Genomic DNA, 22,181 nt, shown 5'->3' on the forward strand with positions numbered 1-22,181 from the left:
ATCAAATTTGATGTGAAGGGATATCAATTTTGGAAATACCGGCCGTTATTTTATTCAAAAAATACACGCAGTTAGAAATCCCCAGGTTTTATGTGTTTTAATGCGAGCTGCGTTTTGCCCCCCTTGGTTTGATGGACCTTGAACGCACCTTGCCAGTTTGTCCCACGCTGTACACCCACCCTTTTTATTTCACCTCGTATTTGCTACCTCTTCGGCCTTTGACGCAAGCCCCAAAACAGCTGTCCTCGGCTATGCCTGCCGTTTACTAGCGGCTCGCAACCAAATATTAGCCCGCAGTTCAAAGCAAAAAAAAATCAGTCGAGAAACGGCCCGCGTCTAAAAAAAAAACAAACAAAAAAAAACACACTCATTAGTTGGGACACTCGTACGCCGAGGTACCCCTGTTCAAATACACCGGCAGTGCTTCAGTACCTTCTCGCTTCTCTGGCAAGTCGGCGTCGGCGTACTCCGTGACAATTCCAATCACACTTGTGCGTATAATAGTGTTTGTAATATTTGCGCATTTCCTCTTTTCAGTCACTGCTAGATATCTTGCGCTACCTTGAAGTCAGCGTCATCTTCTGGTCTTATTCTGGTTTGTTGTGGCATCTTTCCGCCGACAAGTCAAGGGTGCAAAAAAAAACAAAAAGCTTGACAGGCGGCAGGAGGGAGACAAACATGTGCTCACTTGCTTGACTCTTTGGAGCTCGCAAGGAGGAAAATTCCATCGTCACTTCTTTGGGAGGAAGTAAGGCTGCCGTTCACCGACACACACACACACACACACACACACACACACACATGCAGAGATACACACCATCAGTGATATTTATAGCGCCCCCTGTGGTTTGTGGTGAAAATGCTTTGGAAGACATGCCAGCGTACGTGTGATACAGATATCCTCAAAATGTTCTCTTCATGAGACACATGCTGAGTGACTTAGGGACAGTTTTGCTCGGTGGCGGCCGTGTTTCTCAACCAATCTTGCTCAAATTTTCCACACGTGTGCTTGCCGGTCCACCAAAGGCGTGGACCGAATTTTGCAGCGATATGGGCTGAACACCCCAGCGTTACAGAGATTGTTTTGTAGAGCTGTGTGAGAAATTTCACTATTTCCTATTTATGCGGCGCCATGCGGCGTATTCGTTGGAAAAGGAATAGCGCAGGTAAGACGGTCGGGGTGCACGTTGTGACACATTTTCACCCGTCTGTGTGCAGCCGTTCAATGGTGGAAGGGTTGCACCGTGGGGTGTCCTAACTTCTTCACACGCCCGGTATATATGCAAGAGAGGACTCGGGATGTAATTAAGTGGAAAACCGCAGCGGCCGTCCCTTTTCCCGCCTCCCCCGCGCTATAAAAATATACGCTGTACGCTATCATATGGCTGGATGCGTTCCACTGGGTTGAAAGCGGTTCTGGTGATGGGTCCGCGCGTGATTACAGGGAGGAGGGCGCTTTAAAGTTGAAAACTCAGCGAGGCAGCTCGTGGTAGAGAGGGAAAAAGAGAGCAAAAGCAGCTGGCTTGGTGGTAAACATCTGGCGGTTGTTGAGGCTCGGCCCCTGACGTCCAAAAAGCCAAGATCTGCCCCCCCCCCGGTCTTTCCTCACCCCCTCTTGGATCCCCTCACCAATAGATCTTATCTCACGGTGCTGGCTGACTTTTAAAGCCCCGCTACATCATCGGGGGTTTGCCCCGTATTGGCTTTCCTAGCAGATTTACAGCTCGGATTTTGCTTGGTTATGTCCCCCAAATGCACGAAGGCATCCTCCTGACGGTGACTTACGACCTTACGACGCTGTTGTTGTTGTTGTTCCAGTCGAAACGGGTCGCGGCCCTTCCCTGGCTCATCTGCTTCCATTTATCCGCTGCTTCTTGTTTAAAGAGACCACTTTGTGAGCGCTGGTGGAAAAAGCTGGGAGAGACGGGCGCCCTTTTAGCAAACGTGAAATGCAGCTCATCCACCCGCCTCCCGACGCGCCAACGTCACAGAGGAGTATTGCCAAGGCGTTGACGCAGACACTAAACAGCTGAAGTGAATGATGAGATGTTTGGATCTGTCTATACGCCTACAGTACATCTATCTATACATAAAAGCCATTAAACCCGCCTGCCTGTACAGACTGGACCACAACAAACAACCTTCCGACACTGAAATACACCAACACACCAACCTGCCCAACACACCTGCCAACCTGTCAACATATCCACAGTACCTTCCCCTCTTCCTACTAATCAATCAATGGATCAATCAACTTATCTGCCAACCAAGCAAACTACCTAAACCAACTAACCACTCAAGGCCCTGTCACACCTTGACGATTTAGCCAGCTTACGCCAACGTATGAAAGATTTGTCCAATACGCCGGCGTATGTCGAATAAGTTATGGGTAACTTTTGTGGTTAAGAGCACGCTGGCATACCTTACGTCGTAGTACGTCCAAGTCGTCCAAAAATATTGTGCATGCACAAAACTTTTTGACGTATGTCAAAGTATGATTCATACGTCCCGCATACGCGGTCAATAAGTTATGCGATCGTTGACGCCCGTTCACACACGTTATTTGTAAGTTACGCACAAGTCGTATACGTCAAGATAATAGCAAGCGTACCTTTGCCTTCTTGTCCACTCTCCGATAGTCAGTCTTCTTGATGTCCCAGAGGATGGTGCTCTCACGGAGGAAATCACACATAAGCTGCTCCTCTTGGACTTTGAGACAAAACTGTGTCTTCTTGGTTCTCTTCTTGGCAAGGGTTGGCTGAGAGGAAGGAGATGGAGGCAACTGGGGAAGCAGCTTCCGATACCATCGACGATGCCTGAGAGGCGTTAGAACCTGCGTCATCTCCATCAGAGTGAGAGTGGGAGGGGGAGGCTGTGGGTGGTGATGGATCCCTCCGTCACTGCCCTGATACTTCTTGGCAGCGGTCTTCGAAATTTTCTTCGGCATGATGGTGATGTTGACACTGCGATGTCTAGTGAGGTTATGATCTGAGTCATCGAGTGGCAGCCTTTTTATAGGATACGGCACGTCGTCGTCGGCCATACGCTGCCGTGCGGTTTGCATAAGTTAGACTGGCGTTGGGCATAAGTTGTGAACGCCGGCAACACGCTACGCATTCGTTGGTATAAGTTGTCTATAAGTTATAGACACGTTCTATATAAGTTAGTAATACGTCATGTATACGTCGAACTCTTTATGAATACGCCAAAATTGAAAAAAACGTTGACAGTTCAACGTATGCCATCAAAATGATCACGTCGGGCATGCGCTGGATAAATCGTCAAGGTGTGACAGGGCCTTTAGCTCATCTGCGAACCTTCTTATCTACCTACCTACAGTCATACCTGCAGTGCCTAACAACTTAACAAGCTGCCATACTTGTTAACCAACCTACTGGTCTACCTGCCTACCTACATCACTACCTCCCACCGGTGTGGACTCAAGGCACAATTTGGATGACTTTGGACTTGATTTGACAATATCATCAAAGACTTGGACTTCGGCTTGAATTTTGACATCCGTGACTCCGGACTTGACTCGGACTTTAGGCTGACGACTTCAAAATACTTGAGATTTTCAGTAAGTGTGTTGAGTAAAATGTGTCCCCATTCAAAGTCTTTAACTACTGAGGTCGGTGTTATGACATTTTAAGCAAGACACCAAATTTTCCCACAGAATCTGCTTCACTGAATGCATCTGAGAACAAACAACGAGGGTGTGGCTTCCATATCTGTGCGCTCCAGACATCCGCAGCGTGGCAGGGATTACCACCGGGATGCGTCAACATGCTACTGTGGATCATTTCATTTGCATTCGCAAATTCCCATTTGCCAAATTGCCAAGTTACGATTGACAAGCATACCTACCTGCTGTCCAGACAACCTGCCAACCTAGCTAGAAACCTGCCTGCTAACCACCAAACCCTGCTTGCCGCGCCACCTTCCAGCATATTTGTAAACCCGTCAAGTAACCAACGGCGCTAGAAAGCTCCCTACAACCTCCCAACATATACCAACCTGTGTCCTAACCTTCCTACCTACCTAACCCCCCCACAGCATGTTGGGTTGCCGGCTCCCTCCGTGTTCCTTTCCTGCGATGAACCCAAGACGCTCCTAGTTAGCGCTGGCTGTGCTGTTCATGACCTGACTTTTATCAGCTGACAATGACTTTTGAATTAAGTGTTTTTTTGTTTTTTTTGCCCTCCTCCTCCTCGTCCTCCTCTTCTTCCCTTCGGGGCTTAGAATTACACTGGCGGCTATTTGCTTCAAGCAGCCGCTGGAATGTGCGCTTGTGTTTGCCAGAAGAGAAAAATCTTCAAGTGCGGGGCAACGAGTCTATCTGGCCGAGGATCCCGTGTACTCAAGAGCAAAAGTTACTAGTTCCATTTTGAGTGTGGGGGGGGTATACGTCTCAAATCAGGTGTTCTTTGAAAGACTTTAAAGGAAGTCAAATCAAAGGATGATATTTTTTCATTTTGACATTTTCTATGTTTTATTTTTTTCATTTTGTAAAAATGTAATCTATAAAATGTTCCTAGGGGCACACGCCCGAGGAATCAATAAAGTTCTAATGTAATCTAATATGTATTTACACACAAATCTTTTTTGTTCTTGTTAGTACATTCATAGTATATTCATTTTTTACATTGTGTCTTTTTGCTATTTTTCCCTTGTTTGACAATAACAACAAAAAACAAACAAAACCCGTACGCACATGTTTCCCCAGACCGCACTTTGCGCACACCCCTGCTTTCATGAAAAAATACTCAAGTAAAAGTACAATTACGGATTACAAAAGTACAAATTCACAAAAAAGCTACCAAGTGACAGTGACTTCAGTAAATGCAATTTGTTGAAAACACAATACTATTTTAATTCTTTTGGTGTATTCTATGTATTTATAACTCAGGTTTTTGTATGCAGTATATGTGTTTATTTATATATTATTCATACATTGATTATTATTATAAACCAGAGCTGCATTCAAGACTGGAACTATCTAATGATATAAATATCTCAATAACATTGAGAATACTTTAAAGCAAACATACTCAAGTAAAATACAAGTACAGTACAGAGCTTAAAAAATGGCAAAAGTATAAATACATGCACAAAAAAACCTACTCAGTTACAATAACTTGAGTAAATGTAATTCTTTGGTAACTCAAGTCAACAACATACAGCACGTGTTTTTGCAAACATTCTATGTGTTTTATTACTATAACCGGTGCTGCATTCATGGCTGCTGGGAAATATCCAACTTCGAGTTGATAGTAAACCAAAAAACATGACTAACGATCCGTTATAGTTCCACTTATTTATATAATTCCCTTTTTATTAAATCTTGAGTCTAAATACCAATAACAGTCATACAGATTACAGTAATACAGATTTTAAACAATGTAATTCGTTTATTTATTTGTAATACAATCTTAACTAAACACTACATTATCCTGTACTGTATGCTGGGGCCAAGCCAGAAATGTTTCATTGGGGTTCAAGATGAGACCATTACTCACATACGTTGAAATGTCTAGATGGCTACCAATAGCCACCACGTAGCTCCGCCACTGACTGTGTTTTTAGGACTACAAACCAGAGCTGCATTCAATATTACTGGGAAATACCCAACTTCTGATCGATGCTAAACAAAAAAACACGTGGAACGAATCCTTCATATTTACATTTAGTCATTTCATTGGTGTACGTGGATTTAATTTTGATAGCGAGCAGTTGGGAGAATAAACGCCTCAATATACAGGTTTCTCGTTTTCGCGTTGCGCCACACATGGCGGTATTACGGTAGAAAAGAGTTTAAAAGTGGGCGGGCTCTAGGCCTTCCATGTGCGTCGCGTTTTGATTGACATGGCGGAGCCTCTCAGTCCGCGTCGCGCCGCGCCAGCAGACAGGCGAGCAGGCGAACTCCGAGCCTGGGAATAAAAAAACAAAGATAAAAGAAGACGAAGCCACTTGTCTGTCTGTCTGTCTCAACATTCGCAGCGAGGTGAGTCTTTTGCTTTGCTTTATCAAGCCTGAATGGCGTCCATGTTGGGGAAAACTTTTTATATAAAGTGCGTGTGTGTGAGCGAGAGAGCGAGCGAGCGAGTGTGTGTGTGTGTGTGTGTGAGTTTGGAGAGCTGACGCCGGCAGTCTGAGCCACTTGGCTACTCGCGTCAAGGAAAAAAAAAGTTGCCTCGACTCTTTTTTAATTCACTTTTCGCTCCTTTTACGCCGCGTTTTAAACCGACCGAGACGCATTGTAACGCACTTAAACGTCACAATTCCTCATTTTGTACCCTTCAATGCAATCCGTGACGACTTTATGTTTTTTTTTGCCTGACTTTTGGATGGAGTGCGCACCAGGAGGTTACCAAACGTCCCCCCCACTGAGCCAAAGCTCAGCACCGTGTGGATGTTTGCGTTTTGTAAGCCATTAAAAGTCCACAAAATAGTATTTATATATGATATTACAGCTGCTGTCTGCATTGGATTGCATGAGAAGAGGTTTGTAGAAAGTGTACAATGTCGGCATTTAATGCAACAGCGGGCAGGGAAAAAGTATCCACTCCAGCAGATCCTAGCATTCCTTCCAGCCAGCCTCCCTCTCTCCTCTTTTTTTGCCTCCACCTCTTTCTCTCCCACTCAGAAACGACTACGTGTCTGTTTGTGCACCAACATCTTTCCACCCCCCCCCCATGCAGAAATCTGCAAAGAAAAAAAGCAAAAAACACAAACACACACCACATAAAAAAGGTCAAAGAGGTTGCAGAAAGGGTGCTTGATAGCCGAAAGTAAGAAAGGAGAATACATAGAAAGTATAGACACTATGCACCCCCCCAGTCCCCTCCCCACTGTGATGGACTCTGGATCCAGGGGGCACATTGGAGAAGAGAAATAACACATCACACAAGCTTACTTTTGTCAGTAGGGAGAAGAAAAAAGGAGAAGGGGAGAGAAATCTGATCCCAAATACATGACGTCAGATGACATTCCTTTGGTGGAAGGCTGATGTGGCTGTGCGCTTTTTTTTTTTTTGCCTGATAGCTGACTTTAATGTAGGAAGGCGCTAGGCCGAGGCACGATGAGGATGATGTAATGTGACAATCATTTCCACTGTGGCTCTTATTACGTAGTACTTATTCATTTTGGCGGAAAATAGTGTTGCTTGTCTTGCGTTGTTCCTCAAACGTCTCATTGAGGAAGTAGGCCCATCAAAAGACGGTCCTGATGTCCTGCTTCATGCGTTGACGCTTTTCCACTGCGTGTAATCTCCACTCGGCAAACAGCAAACCATTGAAAACCACGGCACATTGATGCTGACAAACGATGGAGGAGAACCAGGGTCTCCTGTATGCTGAAGTGACAAGTTTTTATCCAAGAGGACACTGAGGGCGGGAAGGAAAACACAGAGCGCATCAGTCGAAACGGGACATGCTTGCAAACAACAATTAGCCATTTACGCCTAAGGAGACATATGTTATCCATGTGGAGACTTAGGGCAAAGTCCTAACAAAACATCCTAAGAAACAACAACAATGGATGAGGGTCTCCTGTTCGCACGTCTAAGGACATATTTCATCCAAGGGGAGACTAGGGGGAGAGTAGTAACGAAACACGAACAACAACAATGGAGGCAAATTAGTATTTACTACTAAGAAGACATATTTTATCCAAGTGGAGACTGAGGGCACAATCATAACAAAACTCGCCAACAAATTAGTCTCCTGTATTTACTATGTACGATACATATTTTATCCAAGGAAAGACTCAGTGCAGAAGATATACTATATTTTATCCTAAAGGAGACTGAGGGCAGAGTCATAACAAAATATGCTAGCAAATAACAACAATGGAGAAGAAGGTCTTCTGTATGTAATTCTAAGGAGAGAAATTTTATCCAAGGGGAGACGAAGGAGAGAGTTGTAGCGAAACATGCTAACAACAACAATGGAGGCAAATTAGTGTTTACTATTAAGAAGACAGATTTGATATGTTTGAAAAGGAACAGGCGGATAAATGCCGGATCTTTTCTTGTGGCTGTTTTTGCAGGATCTCCGTGTGAAAGAGGTGTCAATTCTGCAGCGGTTTACGCAAACCCATTTATGCCAAATAGTACCCGGAAGTACCTCATTTTCGTCATGGAAATGAACCAATAGCGAGTAAGTACTGTGCAAAAGTGAAGTGGAAAAGGGGGCTTATTTGATCGTCGTCAGTTTGCTGTCACTTATCTGCGACTTTGTTTACACAACACAGGTCAGAGTTCAATTCACATTGTGCTCAAATTCTGTGTGTTTGTAACTGTACTTGTCAGCTGGGATAGGCTCCAGCACACCCCCGCGGCCGTGGTGAGGATAAGCGGCATAGAAAACGGGCGGATGGATGGATGGAATTGTAACTGATGCCGACATGGCCAACACCTCAGTGCACATGCGTTGTTTTCCCACAGGACTGCAATCCATCTGTAGTGGGGGTTATGCGATGACGTCATTGTCTAATTTGCATAATTGGCTGTAGGAGCGAGGAGTAACATTGTGGGAGTCCAAAGCAGAAAATGTCACAAGCAAGGCGGAGCCGCCTGTGAGTGCTTTGAGACAGTGGAGGGGCCCACGGCGGCACCCGCTGCTCGTTGAGAAGAGCGATACAAGTCTCTTTTAAAAAGAAAAACAAAACACACAATTTTTACATGTTTGTGTTTTGTTTCATCGGTAATGTTTTTCGTCAAGCTTTAAGATTTCGCACTTTGCTCGGCGGCCCTCGAACGCACCGCATTTAGACGCTGCCACAACTGAATAAATCCACGAAACGGAAGACTTGATGACACAAATAGGTGAACCTATGGGAAACACTGATATATATGTTCTCCCTCCCAGTTTACCAATATGATTATTCCTGTGAGTGTCATTTTTTTCATTTTGGCTCCCTTGAGGGCCAAAATAATAGAAACAGCTCCTAGTTGGACGCAGTGCAGCACGACAACCACAACATCGACTTCATGTTGTGTTAACACTTCTCTTACATACTGTTCAGTGTAATTAATGTCAACCACTAATGAAAGGTGCCGCGGCGCAGAATGTGCTGCAGGTGATCGTTTGTGCGTGCGTGTGTGCGTGCGTGCGTGCGTGTGTCAGGTTGTCGCATTTCCCGGTTTCACTCCAGCTTTGTTTTCCCCAACACAGCCTGCAGCCCAGCGTGAAGGTGTTACAAGTGGGCCAGGCTGGTCCATAGTGATGCAAATGAAGGGATTCTGGTCAAATTAGGACGTAGCCTCTCCGGTTCCCCCCCACCCCAAAACCCCACCCAGTGCGCTTTTGCACGTAATGCAGCTTTTATCCTCTCTAACGAGGCGAATGAGGTGTTTTCTTGATGTTAAGCCTCTTTGGCCTCAACGTTTGTACACAATGTAAACAAAGCTAAGAGGCATAGCATCTCCGCATCTGAGCAGGTTACCAAAGCCGGACCTGGCTGGCTCAGGAATGCTTGGCTCTTAGTCCGACTTAATGAGCTATTTAGCTCTTATTGCTTTTGAATTGTTGTTTTTTTTTCAATTCCTGTCCAATATGGTGTTTTTTGTGGCGAGCTGGGAATGTGTACAGCTATGTGTTACACTATGTGAGGCATTTGCAGTGTGACGCACGTATACTTTTACAGTATGGTATGTGTGTGTGTGTGTGTGTGTTTTTAAGTAACAGCACAAAACCTTGTATTTCACAGCAGAGTCAGATTTCCTTGGCCTTTCTTCTGCATGAATAGGTTAGCGGGGTTGAATAACGCTTTATATAAGTGGACGACCTGTGTTCTGTAACCACGGGTAGCTTTGTCGCTCAGGTACAACCCACTTGTTTGTGCCGCGCCCCCCCCCAGCCTGCTCGCTATATGTTCACATGACAGCAAGCACGTGAATATGCAGAGGAAGGTCCAGCGTTTGCTCTACATTCATTTATTTGCAGCGGCAATGGATATGGCACTACCTGGCGCTACGTCGGGGGTGTCCGAAGTTTGAATGGCCTGCAGCACCTTGTTAAAAACAGAATTTCAACAAGAAAACCCCAACAACTGCAGAAATGGAAAAACTAGCAGTCATTTTACAAGAGTAAAGTCCAAATGTTGAGAGAAAAAAGTTATAGTCGGACGAGGAAAAGGCGAGAAAATTTTACAAGAATGACGTCGTAATATCATCAAGAAAAATAACGGCATTTTAGTTGCATAAAATTGAAATAACTGAAGTCGTGAGATTATGAGAAACAGACAAAATAACAAATAAGAGTTGTAATTTTTGGAAAAAAATTAGGTTGCGGAAAACGAGACGAGAATGAAGTGAAACTATGATGGGAATAAATGGAGACGCTCCGTTCACGGGACGAAGCGATACATGAGATTGGGTCCGAGGAAGAGACGACATGAGATTTTAACATTACTTTTAAAAAAAGGAAAATGAAAAAAAATAAATATATGACAATATATTGCAGTCTACTCATTTAATTTCTACCATGTTACACTCTTCTGCACGCTGTGTGTATGCTAACGGCCCCGCCTCCCCCCACAGAGACAAAGAGACTAGGACTGACAAAAGGGCTCACTCCGTTCATGCCGTTGTTCTGTGGAACAAACGTGCCAAGGTGCTGAAGCCAGTGCACCTGTTTGGAGGCGGGAGACGAGGAAGACACGCACGCATTCTCATGGAAATATGTTGAGGCCGGCAAAAGTATAAAGCTCATTTTCATTGATTGTGTGTGAATGAATTCACAGTATTATTATTCTCCCACGAGACTTTGTTTTTTCTCAACCAGAAACGTTTTTTTTAGCCTCGCCAGATCTTGTGACACCCCTAATAATTACGAGAAGAAGTTTTACAAAAACAAAGGTGAAGTAGTTGGAACATTTAAAAAAAAGCAACAGCACAAATGGAAAAAAACTGCTGTGATGTTAAAGTCCAAATATTAACAGAAAAAAGTCATATTCTAATGATTTTAGGAGAATAAACAAAAATAACGTCATTTTAGTAGCGTAGCATTTAAATATTAAATAAAAAATTATTTTTCAAAAGTCGTAATATTATGAGAGACAAACAAAACAAAATAAAAATGGAATTTTTGGAAAATGAGGTTGGGGGAAAGTTACAATATGATGGGAATAATTGAAAATATATGTCACTTCTTAGCATCGCTAAGTACATGTGTTGCTTTACTAATTATATAATCCTTTCATTTTTCACGATGCGACCCTGACTGGAAACGGTTTGGACACCCCTGCATTACATTTATAACGGGACAGACTGTGAAAGTAGCTTGTTGTCCAGTAGATGAGATCCTAACTCTGCCTCTTGATCCTAACTCTGCTCGCCAGAGAAGAAGAAGGCACAGCAGGAGGGATCAGTGTTGCCGACCTAGCGAGCATTCATACCCCTCTAACGACAAATCTAGCGACTTCTTCTGGTCTTATTGGACACTTTCGGAAACTCTAACATAATGCTCCTCTCAACGAGCAGCGGGTCCTGCTGTGAGCGGGTCTCCCTTTGTCTAAAACCACTCCTAGGCGGTTCCGTCTTGCTTGTGACACAAAAAGAAGCGACAAACGAAAGCTAATTTGTTTTGCTTTTCGGCCTTTTTGTCCAAGACTAGATAGGACAGCTGTAGTGTGAGGGGATGGCGCAGGATCCAAAGTGTTTATCCTCTAAGGCCGACAGAGGCACGCCCCGAACAAGACTTGGTTTCACTCTTTTGTGCTGCAAAACGACAGTCCCGGTATGGCAGCTTTCACACAGGTGTTGCCCCCCCTCTGTTGCAGCTTTGATACGAGCACAGAAGCTGGAAGTTGTAGATCCCGTTCCTCGCCCTTTCAGGTCTGTAGGTAAAAATGGGGTCAGGGAGGGGTCGGCGGGATGCTGCTGACCTAGGACATGTTATCCCTGGGAGGGGAGTGGGGGGTGGGGGTGTTGTGTTGGCGAGCGCGGCTTGTGTGTCAGGAAAAGAAGATGTAGCAGCTCTCAGGTTACAGTGACAACACAGTGCTATCTGCGGAGGGAAAAAAAGATCCGGAACAGGAGGGGACAGCGAAGAGGAACCTTTTTTTTATGTGTCATTTTACAAGATTAAATTGATGTTATATATATGTTTTTTTAATGTGATATTTTTAGGAAAACATAATAATTTTATGAGAATTCAATTCATTTTTGGGAAAAAGTCCTCATCTTAAGAGAGTAAAGTAAAAGGTTTGTGGTGGAAAAATTATATAATGTACTATTTATATTTATACTATTTTTATATATTTTTTTATATATTTATATTTATTTTATATTGTACTATTTATATTTATAATGAGAATATATTATAATTATATCAATAATTAACATTCATTATTAAATATAAATCAATGTAATGATTAGTATGTTTCTATTAGATATATATGTCATAATTTTGGCTTATTTTTAAAGGAAAAAATGATGTGGCACATTTACATCTGTATTGGTTGCAGATGTCCATTAATGTTGTCACTAATAAATACATGAAAAAGAATTGGTGGGTTGTTCATGACAATGCTCATTTATGATTATATTGAATATAAATGATTCATTTTATATGGATTCATATTTCTTATTAATTTATATATATTAGGGATTTTTTAATGACTTTTTAAAAAATGAAACTTGTAAATCCAAGAAAAACAAATTTTTTTCAAGACAAAAATTCAAAGATGTTTTTTAAGGGGAAAATAATTAAATCTTTCAAGAAGAAAGCGGTATTTTTGTGTGTGTGAAAAGTCGGGATCTTGTGAAAATAAATTTCCATTGTTTTGTCCTTCCCAAACCTTCCCAAAAGGTTTTTAGCGTAGTTTGGCTTGCATCGTGTCTCGGTGCTTTTTACGTTGTCTTTAGATTACGTTCGTTATTCAACCAATGAGGGTGAATTTCTTTTGGAATACAATACTTTTTGGCACAAATAGAAAGAATCCATCATTTTGTGTGTTTATTTACAGTTTATGTAGCATTTCAGACATTTCTTTGTTATGTGCATTAGCGCCACCTACAGGACTGGAGCGGAATGCTTCATTATGGTCTGGCCTTGGCGGAGGTATGCGCTGTGCTGGGTTGTCTTATTTGGCTTTCTGACCATCTGTTTCTTCAGAAGCAACAGGTGCGCTACCTCGCTTCCCGTTTTCCTTCTTTACCGTGGAGGGGGTGCCACACCTCCGTGAGGTCATGAGTTGGACACCTGGGGTGCCCTCTCTCAGCGGTACGCTATGCGTGTCAGCATGTGCGACGTGCCGTTTATTTAACAGGACCGCTAACGCCGTGCGTGGCGAGGTTTCCGAGGGCACCCCGACCTCGCGCTGCTATCAGCCCATGTTGTGTTTCTATGAAAGCATCAAGGTTGGCATTCATGCGCGGCTCAAAGACGCCAGTTAGCAGCCGTAAGACCCGCTGACTCGCACTTAAACAAATACACACCGTGCAGACTTTTCCAGACCTCCCCTGTGAGGGCGACATAACATATACATTGTGTGTGTGCGTGCGTGCGTGTGTGTAGCCCTTAGCACAGTTGGCTGATGTGATAGAGTGTTTGTGTAGAGACTTCTCTGTGGCGCGTGCGCGTGCACGTGAGCGCGTGTACGTGAGCGCGTGTGTGCACCAGGGGAGAAGAGCACAAGTTCACTGATTCATTGTGTAAAAATAAAGGGGCATTTTGAACTAAAAGGGGATGAAAACCTTGTCGTTCGGGACATTTTGTTCACGGCCTCGTACAAAGGAATGTGAGGGCCACACTGAAGTCAAAGAATGAGTCGTATTAGTGAGGATGAAAACGTAATTTTATGAGAATAAAGTGTATTTTTGAGGGGAAAAAACATTTGTAAGATAATTAAATACATTTTTTGAGGAAAAGATCAAATATTAAGAGAATAACTCTGTTTTTTGGGTTTTTTTTATAGAAAAAAGTAAGAATAGTTCATAAATGTACGCATTGTCCTACGCACAAGTACAAGTGGATAAATCTCATACTTTGCGTGGGAAAGTTCTTCCGCACGCTCTATGCACACATCTCAGAAACAGGCAAAAATGTCGATTGCTCTTTTCCAAAGCCGAAGCTGATGTGCATGGCTGTCTTGTTTTGCCCGAAACACAAAGATAACAGGCCTGTTCATGGATGACTGAGGACATTTAGAAATAACCACGTATGAGAGGCTGAAATCAGAAGATATTTACTGTACATTTTTACATGGGAGGATTAATCGATTAACAAAATAGTTGATTAATCGCTGCAGCTCTCCCAACACTGTTTTCCAAAGTCAAAGCTGATATGTGTGAATGTCTTGTTTTGGCTAAAACTCAAAGATAAGGTCTGCTTTACTCAAAAATACTCACATTTGAGAGGCTGAAATCAGAAGATATTTACATATTTGAGCCAAAAACAATAAATCGATGACCAAAATAGTAGAAATAGTCGCTTAATTGTTGCAGCTGTCCTTTGAACGCTCGGAGAGTAAAGTGATCACGATGTGTGAAAAAGTCATAATGTTGCAAGAATGATGTGATATTTTTATGAAAAGCTTACAATTTTACATTTTTTTTGTAGAAAAAAATCCTCATTGGTAAGATCAATAAATCACTTATTTTTTTCCGGAAAATTTCCAAAATCCTAAAGCGAACAAAGTCAGTTCTGTGGGGTCTTTGTCATTTCAGCAGAATAGTCACATTCTTTCGGAAAAAATGGTAAAATCTACAATAATTCCAGAAGAATGAAGTCAAAATGTTCAGAGAAAAAAGTTGTAACAAAAACGTCTAACAAGAAAAGTCGTAATTTTGCGATAATAACGTTGTTATGAGCCAAAATGATCATTAGTCATTTTAGGGCATAAAGTGGAAATATAATGAAAAAAAAATGCATATTTAAAAAAAATCATCATGTTATGTAAAACAAACAAAACAATCAATAAAGTTGTATTTTTTGGAAAATTAGCTTGTGGAAAAAGTTAAAATGCTCCGAGAATAAAGTCGTAAATATGATGGGAATAAAGTCATAATTACGTGAAGAAAATTTACAAAAAGAAAGTTGAAATAGTTGGAAAAAAAAGTCCAAATATTAAGAGAAAAAAGTTTTCTAACAAGAAAATAGTCACAATTTTTCCGAGAATAAACTTGTAAAATTATGATTATTATTTCAACAAAAAAAATTTAAGTGATATTATGGGAAATAAAACAAAGTAAAGTTATAATTTTTGGAAAATTAGGTTGAATGAAGAAGTCATAATATTATGGGAATAAAGTCAAAATTGGGGGAAGAAAGCTGAAAGTTTTGGAAACAAAAAAGAAAAAGTCAAATTTTATGAGAATAAAGTCAAAATATTTTATAATATATTTTGATGTATATAAAATTATGATGATTATTTCAAAAATATGTTTTATTCACAGTCATAATATTATGGGAAACCAAACAAAATTAAGTTATAATTTTTGGAAATTTAGGTTGGGGTAAAAGTTATAATATTATGGGAATAAAGTCCAAAAATTATGGGACTAAAGTCATAATATGAGAAGAAAATTCACAAAGATTATTTAAGAAGAAAGTGGAAATATTTGGAAAAAACAAAACAAAAACGACAGCAAAAAAGCGTGAAGTTGCTTTTTCACCTGCAGTATATGACAACGCCTTTTCTTGAAATCTCAATAACTTCTTAGCATATCATAGAAAATATAAAAGTTGCAACGTTACATTCGTTACATCCTTTCATTCTTCACTTTGTGGCGCTCACTGGAAAAAGTTAGGACACCCCTGGGTTAGTTTTTTGGCCATGCTGACTTGTGTGTGAACGTGTGATGTACTTCAGTGCGGCTTTGTCAAGCTTGTTGGAAATAAACGAAGGCACCTGCGCTCCATTTTGCACGGGTTGTCTTGGGTCGTGTCGGTGTGGCGAGGCGCACCTGCCGGGAGCGTTGTGGGAAAGCCTGGCGAGCAACGTAACGGAGCAAAGCAAACAAATTCCACTGAACTTTTCCTGCTGATAACGTCGCCGCTGCTTTCACTTTCTATTTCCCAGCATCCTCTCACATTCCCCGCCTGGTCTCGCTCTGTTGCGTCCGCTAACCCCCCCGCCCTCCACCCTACCACCCCCACCGTATGAACGGAGGCTTTTTGTTGAAGTATCCCAGCATCTTATGTTTGCTTGGCACAGAGCTGCAATGTTTACCCTCCTCCTCCTCCTCTTCTTCTTCTTTTTCTTTTTCCCTCCCTGACACCCCCCACCCCCTCCCTCATCCTTCCCTCCCTCCTGTCCTGGCGCATTCTTCGCAGTCTTCCCTTTTTTCTTGTCTCCCTCCATAATTTCCTGCATTGTTGACAGCTGATTCAGGAGAAATGATAAAAAAGAGCCTTTTAACTCCTCATCTGCTCCTCCACATCTGGACTTGAATGCTTGTAGCATCAAGTATCACTTTCTGATCAAAGATGGAGTATTTGGAGACAAGATGCTGATTGATATGGACTTTTTTGCAACCCCCCACCCCAAAAACACTGTAAATATGATGGTTATTTCACATTTTAATGAATGCGTCCACGTTAGTTATGTATTTAATTGGCTTTGTAATTTCAGTATTTTGAGCACAGCCCAATTTTAGCTCATTCAACACCCAAAGACGTAGTTATACGTTTTTATAAACCCGAACGCCTGATCCCAACAACGTATTTATACGTCTTTTACTCTTTTCGCGCGAGAGGCTACTCCCCACTAATGGGTTTCACTTGAGAGCAAGTTTAAGCCATAAAAACGCCCACTAGGTGGCAGAAGTTCTTTTGATAAGAGCTCGGCAGAGATCATGCGGACGGAGAAGAAACGCGGTAGAGCGTGGAGGAGTGTAGAAGATTACGCATTGCAGGGAAATTTTAACGCGTGCAGACGCGCATGCGCGCGTGCACACACAGTTCAGTTACAGGTGGGAAAATTGCAACTAGTTCATGGTGTTATGTTTGTACATAAACTGTTATTTTGATGTAAAACAACCCCTTTTTGTGTTGTTTATGTCGGTATAGTTGTTAGGATGTTTGAGTTGTCACAAAAGCAAAAAATATTTGTGTCAACCGCAAAAGTTGTGCTTGAAAAAAGCTGGTTTCTCCCTTTTCTTGTTGGGATCTGATATTTTCATATTTTCCTGAAACTCATGATTACTAAATGATGACTTCATTTCCAAATATTTGAACTTTATTTTTGGAATATAATAACATTTTCCCCCACCTAATTGCACAGCTATTCTTTGTTTAGTTTTTTCTCATATTACGATTTTGGGCGGTTTTTTTTTAATCTAAATGTTTCAACTTTATGCTTGTAAAATAATGTTTTTCCTTGTAATATTACCGCTTTTTGTCGCGTAAAAACAATGAAAAGTAAACATATCACCAGATGACCAACAAAAATGATTCATTTCATTCTCTATTTCAGCTAAAAGGAACGTATTTGTGCAGAATAGCATGAAACACTTAGTAGTGAAAAATAGTCCTGTCAAAATAAAATCAAATAAAATAACGATATAAACAAAATTATAAAGCAAAAATAAATATGGAAATCTGAGTAATATTATATAAAACATAATATATACAAAAATAAACAAATGCAATTAAAAATAGATTCATACAAATGAAATGATTTAAATTTGGCATGTGCAGAAACGTGAGAAATGCACAACAGTAACAAAATCGGTACAAGCAAAATATTATAAATAGAAAGATATTATAATTGTAATTTAAAAATAAATGTGAAACTATATGAATAATATTATTACATTTTATTATTACAAATACATTATTACAGATAGAAAAAAAATTGGAGACGGCCCTCTTAGGCTTGCATGTGCATGTATGTGTGTACGTACTGTACATGTGTGGGTGTATACAAGTATGTGTGTGTATGCGGTCAACCTGCCAAAGGATGGCGCTTGCAGCTGTACACACACACACACACACACGCACACACACACACACATGCATTATACACGCACACACCAACGTTAAGCTTTATGTGGCTTTGCTGACCTCTGGAAAGTTCCTCCAGACATTTAATGGCACTTTTGATGTTTTATTTTATTTACTTTTAAACTGTGACTGTGCGTCTCCTTTGCCATTTTCCTCAGCTGGAGCCGTAACCGCTTATTTCTGATGATTATACGGCGGGGACGTGTGTTTATGCAACGTGTGTGTGTGGAGGAAGTAGGTGTTATTTAATGCGAAGCCACGTGTTTGATTGCTTTCCCTTGTTACGCCACCCATCCTCCCGCCCTCCACCCTCTGGGGCATGCACACTGGAGGGAACCAACCCCCTCCCATCCCCACATACCTGTCATTTTTTTGTCTTGTCCTTGAGCCACTGTTGGCCTTCAGAAAGCCCACTTGCACAACACACCAGGGAAGCACATTGGACTCTGGAGTACTTTGCTCTGCAATGGAGAAGATGACATCTAAATCAATGAATTGATGTTTTGGTACCAATTCATGCATTGATGATTAGCTAGGTAGTCAACAGCAGTACACTGCTAAAATATATATTTACCATATAAGTGCGGCAGGAGCTTAAAATGCATAACAGCACACATAATGGTGAAAAGTGTTTTGAAAAAGTAGTTTAAAACATTATTAACCTACTTATGAGCCATCTATTAATCCTCTACTGTGCAGAGAGTGATGCCATTGTTTCTTAAAAAAACATGGAAGTTTTACTGTAGGAAATATTCAGGAAAGGTTTAAAACAGTTATATTTATTTTAATCATCAATTACAGCCATTTAAAAAATATATTTTGAATTTGGAAAAAAATCACATTTCCAAGTTAAATTCATGAATGGACAATTTGATAGATTTAGTTCACATTTTGAATGAATGACTTCATATTTCAAATATGTACATTTTGACTGATTTAATGATAGAGACTGAGTTTCACATTTCAATGAGTTATTTCTCATTAAAATATTTATTCAGCTGACTTTTATTGAAATAATTTTGGGAGAAAAATGCTCAGCAAAATATTTTTTTACAACATTTTTAGATTGAGCTATAGTTTCTTTTTCACCTTTTAATAAATGACTTCATATTTGAACATGGATATAGTTGTCGTTTTAATTCAAATAATTTTGGTAGAAAATGCTAAATTACATTTTTTTTAATTGTAATGAATATCTTCATATTTAAAATATGTGTTGACTTTTTAATTAAATAATTTTGGTAGAAAATGCTCAGGAAAAACTTTTTTTCACAAGATTTTACAAATTCAATTATAGATTTTTATAGCACTTTTTAACAGATTTTTTTTTCCCAATTTAATGAATGAATTCATGTTTTAAATATATATTTAATTGACTTTATTGAAATAATTTTTAAATACATTTAAAATATGTATTGAATTGACTCTATTTAGAAATAATGTTGGTTGGTAGAAAATGATCAGGAAGATGTTTTATTCATTGGCTTATTTAATTCATCCAAAAAAAGTAGAAATTTAATTGAATATGTCACATTTAATTCAGGGCCGCACGGTGGTCTAGTGGTTAGCACGTTGGCCAATACAGGAACAGCCTGGAGATCGGGAAGACCTGGGTTCGATTTCGATTTCTCCATTTCTGTGTGGAGTGTGCATGTTCTCCCCGTGTGTGCGTGGGTTTTCTCCGGGTACTCCGGCTTCCTCCCACATTCCAAAAACATGCAGGTGAGGTTAATTGGCGACTCTAAATTGTATGAATGTGAGTGTGAATGGTTGTTTGTCTATATGTGCCCTGCCATTGGCTGGCCACCAGTCCAGGGTGTACCCCGCCTGTCGCCCGAAGTCAGCTGGGATAGGCTCCAGCGTGCCCCCGCGACCCTAATGAGGATGAAGCGGTATAGAAAATGGATGGATGGACATTTAATTCACGGCTTCATATTGTAATTATTTAATTTATTAAGTTTCACATGAAAAAGACAAGACAAAAAAAAACAAAAGCCAAAAAAACAATTTTTTGCAACAGTAGTTTGTGTTTTTTTAAACTTATATTAACAACTAAAGCTAACATGATTGGCTTAAACGCAACACAGCAACAAAATGTCATTTTCTTCTGTCTGCAAACTACTGCAGATGAAATCAACAGCGCCTCTGCTGGTTGCGGCCGGGTAGTGCACTCCATCAGTGCATCGACGTTATGCCCATTCCTCGCCGCTCTTTTAAACAAGCGTCACTTTCAAGGGCGTTTAGTGACAAAACAAAGGCCAATTAGAAGCGTGAAAACGGACCATTTAAAGATGGCCGCCTATCTATTCCCCCGTCCTCACCCTCCCCCCCAGAAATCACACACACACACACACACACACACACACACACACACACACACTGGCGGAAATACACACCCACATCCCTGAAGGAGTGTGTGAAATCCTGAGGCTGCTTGAGGAGGAGGAATGTGACCTTGTGACCCCTCGTTGGGGGGGGCATCTTTAGGCGTGTTTGGATGTGTGTGTCCGCCCCAGGTATTTCGTATGCAGTGCTTGTGGCACTAACGGGGTGCGGGTTTTCAAGGAATTCCGAAGAAAAAGTGACTTTTCCTTGGATGAAACACTGCTGCCTTTTCTCCATGGATGAACACACACTCATTCATCTACACGAGCAGGAGGAGGTGCTCATAGGAGGAGGCATGTGAAGGACCATTCATGATTTTCTTGCACTGTTTAAAGCCTGTGTGTGTGTGTGTGTGTGTGTGTGTGTGTGAGAGAGAGACAGGTTTCTCAAGTGTGACTAATAGTCTTTACACACACAGACACACACATATACATATACAAATACGTGTACTAAGCAAGCCTTTTTACGGCCCATAAAAGTTATGATTTGTCTCTTACGGCCGTGTCCTCTTGTCTTTCTGTCTTTGTTTGGCATCCCGTCATTACTATGGGGGCCGTTTCTCTTTTTTGGCGACATTTTGGCTGGTAAAAAGACCCCCAAAAATGTTCGGATGGGCTCCCTATGTGTTGTCGTCAAAAGGCTGTGCAAGACATGCGAGCATGCATGTGACAAATAATCCTGAAGGTTTGATCATCGTTAGACAAAAGCTCAGTTAGTTGCTCTGTTGCTCGTATGTTTTGCTTGATTGATGGGTTTCAAACAGGCTTGCTTCAGTTTTTTGGCCAAATTTGCCGTTGATTCAACTAAGCACCCCAAAGGTACCGTGGGTGTTTTGTTGAGCTGTGTGAGAAATTCCCAGTCAATCCCACTCATGGGGTTTAATAACTATGTGGCGTATTTGTCAGAAACAGAATAGCACCCGCAACACAGTTGGGGTGCGTGTTTTGTCAAGTTTTCGCCCTTTTGTGTGCAGCGGTTTTGGAGTTGAACCTCGGGTTGCCCACATTCTTTCACATGAACTTCCACACGCGGGGTGTTTGCTGCACGGAGCAACTCAGACACAATATCGCCTTAAAGTCCACAAACGCAGCCAATCATAACATACACCTGCACAATAAAAAAAAACTTTTATTTTAAGATGTGTAGAGAAGCCTGATTTATTAAAAAAAAAATTACAAAAACCCCTATTATGCAAAATGAGCTTTTTAGTGATGCTGTAACAGGAATATGCATGCCTTGAGCTTGTGGATCAGCACCGTGGGGGGGTCCATCCGTGACTGTACACACAAGAGTTCAGTTCAGGCTGTTTGCTGCACGGAGTGACTCAGACGCGCCAAAGAAAAGCGCATTTGTGCCTAAACGACTAAACACGCGCCATTAACCTCGGGAAGTCGTAAAACATCATCGTCTTTCCACGGCGGTTTGAGACGTGCCGTCACCGCCCGATCAAAGTCAAGCCCAGTCAAACGGCGCTCCTGATTGGCCGCTCTGCTGTCAGTCAGACGGTTTGCCGGAAAGCGCTTGTTCATTTACCACACTTCGCACAGTGTAACTTTACAGTGTTCAGCCCAATCACCACTAAATTTGGTACACGCCCTCAGGGGACTGGAAAGCACAGGTGTGTACAATTTAAACAAGATTGGTTGAAAAACATGGCCGCCATCAAAGAAAACGCCTTAGCACTTTAGCAACTAATTTTGCAGAAGTCACTGAGCATTTGTCTAATGATTATTATAAATCTTTGAATAGTATTCATTTTTAAGGTGTCTTTGAAGTATTCGACTGTACCCATTGGCCACGTTGTGTGTTTTGACGCTTTGGTCTTGACTTGTGGCACATCGG

General features: G+C 41.4%; 1 protein-coding gene across 5 annotated transcripts in view; it reads left to right on the forward strand.

Annotated features, from left to right (window-relative positions):
- Window positions 1–5,859: 5,859 nt before the first annotated feature.
- The window catches only part of fndc3ba (fibronectin type III domain containing 3Ba), a 108,094-nt gene continuing 91,772 nt past the window's right edge, over window positions 5,860–22,181 (forward strand). For 2 of the 5 annotated variants that reach the window (XM_054797620.1, XM_054797624.1), the window contains exons 1-2: window positions 5,861–6,004; window positions 8,050–8,159. The gene's annotated coding sequence lies outside the window, so the exon portion shown is untranslated. The other 3 variants (XM_054797621.1, XM_054797623.1, XM_054797622.1) reach the window with 3 other exon arrangements.

Source organism: Dunckerocampus dactyliophorus, chromosome 13, assembly GCF_027744805.1.
Source record: "Dunckerocampus dactyliophorus isolate RoL2022-P2 chromosome 13, RoL_Ddac_1.1, whole genome shotgun sequence".
Lineage (NCBI taxonomy): Eukaryota > Metazoa > Chordata > Actinopteri > Syngnathiformes > Syngnathidae > Dunckerocampus > Dunckerocampus dactyliophorus.